Consider the following 8,959-nt stretch of genomic DNA (forward strand, 5'->3'; position numbering starts at 1 on the left):
AGCAGTGAATTCCACCATTCTGTCTTCCAGGTCACTTATCCATTCTTCTGCCTCAGTTATTCTCCTATTGATTCCTTCTAGTGTAGTTTCCATTTCAGTTATTGTATTGTTCATCTCTGTTTGTTCTTTAATTCTTCTAGGTCTTTGTTAAATATTTCTTGCATCTTCTCGATCTTTGCCTCTATTGTTTTTCCAGTGTCCTGGAACATCTTCCGTATCATTATTCTGAATTCTTTTTCTGGAAGGTTGACTATCTCCACTTCATTTAGTTGTTTTTCTGGGGCTTTATCTTGTTCCTTCATCTGGTACATAGCCCTCTGCCTTTTCATCTTGTCTGTCTTTCAGTGAATGTGGTTTTTGTTCCACAGGCTGTAGGATTATAGTTCTTCTTGCTTCTGTGTCTGCCATCTGATGGATCTCAGCTTGGATTTTAAATTCCAAAAGACTTGGGCCATTCTTTCTATGTGAGGGTCTTTTAGAATTCACCTCTTACTGAGTTGTATGTTTCATGATTTAACTAGTAATTGGCTTAACTGCACTGTTATTTTAATTTTATGTCTTTTTCTGTGCCCATCTCTTAATTGTGAATGTGTCCTAGGCTTAATATTCTGTAAGACAAAATATTCTAGCTACCCTGTTTAAAAATAGCTTTATTGAGGTATAATTTACGTACCATACAATTCTCCCATTTGAAGTATACAATTCACTTGTTTTTAGTATATTCACAGAGTCATGAATCCATCACCACAATCAGTTTTAGAACATTTACATTACCCCCAAATTAACCTGTACTCCTTAACTGTCATTCCCTAACTGCCCCACATTCTCCATTCCAAGGCAACTATGAATCTACTTACTGCTTCTATAGATGTGCGTATTCTGGATATTTCATATAAATGGAATCACACAATATATGATTATTTTTGTGTCTGGTTTCTTTAATTTAGCACAACACTTCTTCCCAGGTTCATTTATGTTGTAGCATATATCCGAACTTCATTTCTTTTACTGTAGAGAAATATTCCACTGCATGTACATACCACATTTTATTTATCCATTCTTTAGTTGATGGATGGGCATTTGGGTTGTGTCCACTTTTTGGCTCTTTGGAATACTGCTACTGTGAACACTTGTGTATGTTTTTGTGTGTCCACATGACTTCATTTCTCTTGGTGCATACCCACGAGTGGAATTGCTAGATCATTTAGTAACTATACATTTAACTGAGAAACTACTAGAGTGTTTTCCAAAGCAGCTGTACCATTTTACTTTTCCACAACCAATGTATAAGGGTCCTGATTTCTCCACATCCTTGTCAATACTTGTTATTATCTGTCTTTGTGATCATAGTCATCTTAATGGGCGCCAAGTAGTATCTCATTGTGGTTTTGATTTTCATCTTTTTTTAAACATAACCTCCTAAAAGTAGTAAAAGTACTTATTAAAAGAAGTTCAAAATTTCTACAAAGTGTATATGGCAACTGACCATTAGAAATTGAAGGAAAAAATTGCACAATGGAAAATGCAACCATGTTTTCAAAACCTACCATTTAAATTTAGAATGAAAAACACATAGTAGAAAATTTATATTTAAAGTATACTCAAACTTAAAGGAAAAAATCTTACAGGATAATTTGTGTGATAATGATGATGATTCTCTGAATGAACAATATGCTAAGCATTCACTAGTCTGTATAAGACCCTTTGCCAGAAAGAATACAAGAGACACTGTCAAGTGAATTGTGATAAGTAATTCCAAGCAAACTTTAGCCTATTTCTAAAGCCCTTGGTCAATGTTTTGAACACCCATAATACTCTCGCAAATCAGCAGTATTATGATGTTCATTATTCCTATTATGTCTTCCTAATGCCTGTAGGACAGTGTATGTATAATGTACTTGTGGTAAATGTGAGATAGATTAATTGCAAAACTGATAGCTGGATATAGCAGATGATCCCTTTGCCAGGGAGCATTTGAAATGAAAGACAAGAAAGAATCACGAAGGAATGGGCTTTGAGTAATAGGAAGGTATCCACCATGCAGAATTTGACCCAACCATAGTGTTTTCATTTCTTCTCCCAAAACCCTACAGGCTTATAATGAGTGCCTGTATATCCTGATTTGCTTGTGCAGCCCTGGGTTATGCTTATTATCCTGTTGTCATCATTAATATCTTTCCTTTCCACTCTCAAAAGTCATCTGGAAAAATATTAAATTACATTTTCATCCTATTTGTGAAAGACCTCCCATTGCAGTGAGAAATATGTGAAGAAGATACAGTGCCTGAGGAAGGGAAAATGTCAGGAATTAGGCAGGTCTTCAAATGAGGACTCTGTTTTAGATGGATAGACTAAAGAACTAAGGAGAGAAAAACCTAAGCTGATGCCCTATTCTGAATGGTGTCAGATTTCCCCTGAATGGGCTTTCTTTGTGTGCCTATGACTCCATCCCAGGTATGCTCAGAAACAGAGGTATATCCACCTGAGAGATCGTGTGGAGGTGGTACATAGGAGAACAAGCATCCTGATGGGACCACTGGATTCTGTATTTTGAAATCTATTTCCAGTCTCTATTTGACAGAAGTGAAGAGACTGTTAAAATCTATCTCTATCAAGATCTTTCTCAAAACTATAGTGGACCTGGATATACATGTAGTTCCTTGGATTGGGCTCTAAAGAATTGCGGTGGCTGAAGCAGCAACTGACCTTGTTCTTTCCTCCTCAGGCTACTTTAGGAGGTAATTAATTAGGAGGGGGCGCTGGTGGGCAGGACATGGATTTTTTCTTCTCCCAAATCAGTGGGAATTAGAACTAATCCAAGATCCTCAGGCCTGGTTTGTTATCATGGTTAGTGGCAGGTTCTTGGTTGTAATTTTCAACAACTTCCAAGATTTACTCTAAAAAATTGTAGTTGTGGGCCATGAATCAAGTAGAGAATTTACTTTTTTAGAGCTGTGCTGTCTGCTGCTTAGATAATTAGCGAGATCCTATTATATGTCACACATTTAGTCACCTGGTATATAAGCTGGAAATAATTGTTGCACATATTTTAACTTCACTTTGAATTACTTTCATGAATTTCATTTGCTAATTTGCTAGATGATTAGAGAGTATGTGTCTAGCAAAGAAGTTATTCCTAAAGGAAAACAAGCACATTAAGAATCCCATCTCTCACTTTCAGAATTTCCACATATGTAAAATTAAACAGATTCCCCCTATATATTTGACTTTTGATTTAGTAAAAATATCACCTTTTAGGAGTAATAAGAATAAAGTAGGGGAAAAAAATGACTAGTCTCTCTCAGTCAATGATTTTAAAACCATGAGCCATGTGTCCTGCATGAATGGACAGTTGCTATTGCTACTCTCTCTGGAATGACATAGGCACACTCTTCAATGAGATTTTTCACTAAAGGACCAAAATTTTCAAATATATACTAAGTTTTTAGCTGTTATTAAAAAAAAAACAAACCAGAGATTTAACGGTAGAATAACTTTTCTGCCTATATATTAGGGAGTTGTTATCTGAATTTGAGACTTTGAAAATGGACTTCTATCACCCTGGTCGTGTGTCCTGGAAAATGGCAAATACTATGCTTTTATGGAAAATTGTATGTGCATTCTAAATTTTAAAATTGCCTTATGACCCATTTGTGGTTAACAGTAAAACAATGAGAATAAGTGGAGCATCTTACTTTCTCAGAGTTAATATTCTGCACTGGTTGTTACTGTTGTCTCTGTAAATGTGTGCATGCTTCACTCTCTCATTCAGTTTTGGATGCCGAAGGATTGGAGAAGCTCACCATAATAGAGAGAAAGCAAGAAGTAGGAACATGTTCATACTGGTTCATACTGTATTATTCTGATTTCATCTGTCACTTGTAAATGAATATCATCTAAATGGGTCTAAAGCTTCTGCCAATGTAGGGTTAAAAAGGGCACAGAACACAAATTCAACAGCATAGATGGCAAATAGAGCATAAAACTTAATTCTGAGATAAACAGAAAAGTGAAATAGAAAGAGTCAAATTTTCCATGTCTTCTGATCAAATAATGGAAAGAGAAGGGGTCATCAAATAAGATCTTGGAAACAGAAGATGCTGAGTGTGAACTATTTTGAAATCCTATCCAAACCCCAATATACATGTACAGAGAACAAGTATCTGTGTGTTCTGTTAAATGGTTGTGTGGTTTCAGGATTTTATCCAGTTGCTGCAGTCAACAGTTCTGAGTTCTATCCTCATCCTGTGCCAAAAGGACATCTTTGTGGAGACTTGCAATGTGCCCTCAGCACGAGTCTCTGTCTTTAGTCCCCAAATCACTTTCAGTGCCATGTATATCCTTAGGGCAGCACACCCCTTCTGAAAGCACTTTTCTCCGGTGCTTTTGTTATGTTATTACCATCCGTATCTTAGTTATGGTGGATTCTGGTTCTTTGGGAGAGTCTAGTTTGACTCATGGAAAAATGTTGGGTTATGGGTAGCGAAGAAAGCCACATTCTGAAACCCTAAAAGGTCACGTGGTCTCAAATTAAAGTCAAACCTGGGTTTTCAGAGCTTTTAGTTTCTTCTAAGTTTAAAAGATGGAAGATATCAGGATAAAAGTTGACTATTATGATTGGAAATATTTTCTAATATGATTAATTTTGTTGTTGATTAACACTAAGTTCTTTAATTTGGTGTATATTTTTAAAAATATTCTCATGTTTTATATAAACTTGTATGAGTCTAAAAACAATAACAACAAAATACCTGGATCTGTTGTAATCTGCCTGATAACTTATTACCTTAAATGAGAAGGTAGACTATCCTTCCACCAGTACCTACTTCATAAATATTTAAGTCGCTTGCTTGAAGATGAACACTGCACTTAAATGCTATGAAGGATAAAACTATGAGTCCATTTGAATTTAATATTTAGAGGTGATCTAATAGAGAAATAACTTATGTCTTGGGCACAAATACAAACCAAACATGGCTTAATTCTGAATAATGAAAAAAATGGGAGAATATTCATTGCGTTGGTTCTGTTTTGTTCAGCCTAATTGCCGTAAATCTAAAAGTTATGACTATACTTATTTTAGATCTTGAGCTATAGGTCGGTATTGATGGGAAATGTAGCAAAATGAGTTCATTTTATATATCATGCTTTTGTGAGGGCAAATCAAGCTTCTGTAATAATCATCAAATAATTCCAACTCTCTGTTGTTAAGAAGAAAGGAACAAAATAGCCTTAACTTAGTATTTCCTCTTTCATTATTTTTACTTAAGCCTACATGTGAGCATTTCCTTCTCCCACACCTTTACATCAGCAATTTCCCAACTTGCCTTGACATATTGATTTTATACTTTCGTCATTAATCATATCTGTCAGATTTTTTTCCCAATGGATGGACAACTTTGCAGATTGATTTCCATCTCCAAAGTGTTAAATTTCCTTCCATTCCCAGGGTTCAGTTCACAGTGGTGTTCACTGAAAAATGCTATGTCAAAATTCTGGGCAAATAGATTGATCTTTTTGAATCTCAATCTTCTTATCTGTTAAGAAAAAAAAGAAAAAACCAAGAAGATCAAAACAGACTATATCTGTACTCCCCGTAGCTATAAGTAAGTATGTATAACATGTGACTAATGTAAATGAATATAACAAATCTCTCAGTAGGACTTACAATCCCACAAGTTTTTACTACTTGTGGGAGGTAGTCAATAATATAATTTAGTCAGTAGATGGCACTGTTTATTATACTATTAGGATTAAGAAAGCAGTCACTGAATGTCAATTACCTCACCTGATTAGGGTCCAGGTAGGAGAGGAGGAGGTTCTGTTCTTACAGAAGAGAAGATATAGATTCTTTAAAGGTTAGAGTGACCTTGAGAAGGAATCTAGTCTGTCTTCCTGGCTCATTAGATCTTTACAAGGAAAATTCTATTTCAGATATTTTTCAAATTGGTGGATATTTTTAACATACTTCATTTATCCATTTCATGTTTGAAACACTCAAGAAATCTTCTATCCAAATTGCATCTTTTTTTTTTTTCATGTCTTTGTATTTGTTCCTGAGTAAAATTAGGAACAATTCTCATTCTTCTCCTGTAAGATCCCTCCAGGCATATAGGGAACACTATTATTTTATGCATATACTTTTTCTTTCTTGGGGTCTTCACTCTGAAAAACACATCAAATTTGGGGGAAATGACTATCCACAATCTAATGTATGAACTCTAATATTACAATACTATCTTGAATTCTAACATACCATTATATAACATGTAAAATCTAGTATCTATAGAAGCATTTAGTTATAAAATAATCAAAATGTGTAAATGTTTATAGGACACAACATTATATACATAGCATTTCCATTAGCTGTAACCAAATCAAATCTTTTGGAGAAATTTATAGATCAAAAAAATAGATTATAATTCATAACTATTAGGTACAGAATGTTGCTTTCAACTACCATCTCTTAATCTTTCCCTCATTTTGCTATTTCTTCATGAATTTAAAAGTTTCTAAATTAGAATAAATTAGTAATTAAAGTACCATATAAGTGAACACTATTAAATAAATATTCAGAGTAGTTTTATTATAAGTTCAGAGGGTTAACCATCTTGGACAATAAAATATTACGTTTTTTCTTTAAAAATATCAAGGAAATATCAGTGTACTTAACTTTTTATAATTCTTTTTCTCTTTACTGTATTTTAAGTCTCTTAAAGTCAGAGAATATGTTTCACTTATCCATGAATCCAAAGAACCTTGAAAGTACTAGCTTAATAAAGATATACAGTGGTACATAATAAATATTGGTTGAATGAATACTTTCACCCAAGTTAATTCAGTTGTTCAGGAGAATTATCAACTACACCGAAAGTATAGTTTCAGTAATTATTATGTCAACAGTTGATTTCCCTGTGATAAGTCTACTTATCATTGTGTGTTAAGACTTTTTAGTAGCTATCTTTGTGTCGTTAATAAAAAGTAAAAACAAGGATAAAGAAAGGCACTTAAAAATTAATCCTGTATAGAAATGTAATTAGATTAAATAATTAACTTTTATCATCTTCTGGTTATTATGAATATATTCATTACATCATATTATTCTGTACAAAATGCTTTTTTCAGACATATTTTTTATACATTTTCTTTGTGTTCTCTTACAATTATATGCTTACTTATTATTTTAAATTATTTGGAAAACATTGAGGGTTTAATTTCTTCATTTGTTTCATTTTGTTTGGGGAATTTCATATTACTTGTACATTTTAGTGTTTTGAAAGTGTTTCTTAAACTTCACCAATAGTCATTAATTATAGGATCGTATATGCACTGTAATCTTTATTCTGTACAATTCCTGAGATTATGTCACAAAGGACCCTCTGCAGGAAACCTAATATATGTGATTAATAAATGTACTTATTACTTAAAGAAATCACTTGGTATCCTGTGATATCATTTGGTATCTTATGAATATAGTTAAAATAAATAGACAGCCTCTTTGAGGAGATATACAGATAGCAACAAATATATGAAAATGTGTTCAATATCATTAGCATTAGCAAAATGCTAATGATACCATGATGAGGTGGCACCACACACTTATTAGAACAGCTAAAGTAAAAATAGTAAAAATAGTGACAGTACAAAATGCAGGCGAGGATGCAGAGGAACTGGATCTCACACACATTACTGGTGAGAATGTTAAATGGTATAGCCACTCTGGAAAACAGTTTAGTTTTCTTAGAAACTAAACATATGCTTATCATACAACCCAGCACTTGCAGTCCTGCACATTTATTCCAATAAAAAGGAGTGAACTATTCATAATACAACAACTTGGATGAATCTCAAGGACATTATTCTGAGTGAAAAACAATGTCTAAACATCACATACTGTATGATTTCATTGATATAACATTCTTGAGATGACAAAATTATAGAGATGGAGAACAAATTAGTGGTTGTCAGAGATTACGGATGGTGGTAGGAGAGTGCTATAAAAAGGTAGTGAGAGGAAAGAGATATTTGTAATGATGGCATAGTTCTGTATTTTGATTAGGTTGGTCATTACCCAAATCTACACATGTGATAAAATGTCATAGAACTATACATACACATTGTACTAATGTCATTTTTTTCTGTTTTTGATATAATGCTACAGTTATGTAAGATGTAACTATTGGAGAAATTAAGTGAAGAAGACATGGTACTTCTTTCTATTGTCTTCCCAACTTCCCAACGAATCTATAAGTCTCAAGTTAAACAACTTTAAAAAGTCATTTGCCATCTTGTTTTAAATTCCAAAACAGACAACATAATATTTTTCCTTTCTTTCCTCAATACTATTTTAAATTATTTTATACTTTAAAATAATTCTCTTCTGGTGGGTTTGTGTCAATACTTGCTAGATTAAGCTATCTTGGCAGTCTCTTCTGCTTTTGAAATAGTGGTAAAGATTAAGGGTATGTGGGAGAAATTTTGCAATTTCTCTACTCAACAGTAAGGATGGCTAATACACAGAGTATGCTGAAGTTCATTGGGAAAGAAACATGCTCATGTAGGAGTGCTTATTTCTAAGATAAAAATTTTAAGTGTTTTCTCTACTAGCTGAAAGAGTGATGACTGTCCTTTTTTGGTAATATAGACCATTGCTTTTGATGATTGTAAGCAGGACACTATAAAACTAGAACTTCCTTCCCACTCCATGTTATATAGTCAAGTGTGAACAGAGAAATAAACCATTAGGAATAAATCTTCCATTTATTCCCCAATCAAATTATGCACAGTACAATGAAATTCTTTGCATTTTTATGTGGCTCACAGATGTGTCTGGAAGGAACCTGACTTGCAGTTCAGGATGTCTAGCCATAAATTATTCTCTTCCTGATAGTGTGATACAAAGGATATGGATTTTAACTACTGATTCTACTGCTAAGGACCCTTGAAAAACACTATTCTG

The sequence above is a fragment of the Physeter macrocephalus genome, chromosome 10, assembly GCF_002837175.3.
Source record: "Physeter macrocephalus isolate SW-GA chromosome 10, ASM283717v5, whole genome shotgun sequence".
NCBI lineage: Eukaryota > Metazoa > Chordata > Mammalia > Artiodactyla > Physeteridae > Physeter > Physeter macrocephalus.